The sequence below is a fragment of the Haplochromis burtoni genome, unplaced genomic scaffold (assembly GCF_018398535.1).
Source record: "Haplochromis burtoni strain Fernald_Lab_line unplaced genomic scaffold, NCSU_Asbu1 Contig_1679, whole genome shotgun sequence".
Classification (NCBI taxonomy): Eukaryota; Metazoa; Chordata; class Actinopteri; order Cichliformes; family Cichlidae; genus Haplochromis; species Haplochromis burtoni.
Window position 1 is genome coordinate 1 of NW_024584040.1, and position 1,124 is coordinate 1,124.

A 1,124-nucleotide genomic window follows, 5' to 3' on the forward strand; every position below is an offset into this window, starting at 1 on the left:
CTTCAGGTTTATTGATGGCCAGGTTTATGATGGTGTTGTGAAAGCTAAGGAGCAAGCTCAGCAGCAGTACACTGAAGCTGTGTCCCGTGGTGAAAGTGCTGGACTTGTCAGGTATTAACTAAATGATTAAATTATACATATTGTACAAATACACTGAGTGTTCTTTTGGATAAAAAAGAAGCAAAATTGTCACGGCCGAGGCCGCCTCAAAAGTGAAAGGACTCAAATGCTGGACGCCGAACAGCACGTAAGTAGTTTTAGAGACGACGTTTATTTACTCAGTAAGTGTTCATAAACTGGAAAGTGAGGTTAACAAGTGCGAAGTGCCACAACTGAATCAAAGGGGTCAATCTGGTCTTGGTCAGTGGAAACAGCCGTTCCAGGGATTGGGCTGGAGGGAGAGTCACACTGGGTCCAGGGAAAGGGTCAGAGTCACTGTAAATAGAGTACAGACGTTAAGGTATGGTTCAGGAGAAATATGGATAAGCTGTTCGTTCTGAATCTTCCTTCGTACTGCGTACTTGCCGCGGGTGGTCGGTGGTGACGTGCAGGGGTGAGTGGTCCGGGTGTGTGGTCCGAAATTCCTGGCGTAGTGGCAGGGAGGCAGGCAGGTGGTTCGGGTGAACAGCCCATGGGACTGTCAGGTGGTCCAGCGTCTGGGTTGGAGCTCTTCGGCAGAGATTAGTGTTTGGCAGCTTGGTGTGGTAGGGTTAGCTGAGAAGTCCCCGGCTAAATTACCCACAGGTGTGAGCAATCAGCAGAACACTGAGGCCCCTCCCAGGGGTGGAGATGCCGGCTCGGAGGGAGACACAGTGGCACACACCCGGACCATGACACAAAATACCCCCAAAAGGTTGATTCTGTTCATCTGGACGTAGCATTTTCAGTGGGAGAAATATTTCGTCACTTATCCGCAATCTTATAAACAGTACATTTGCACAATAAAACTAGCCCACTGAATGAACAATGGGCTGTGAGGTCAGTTCCTTGATCATTAATATGCAAATTGTCATGACCATTGATCCACAACCACTGATCAAGGCCCATGAGTACCATTCACAGAGAGTTGGGAAATGGCTGCAATCACAGCATTGTAAGATGGCGAAAGATGTACCCTTAGGCCC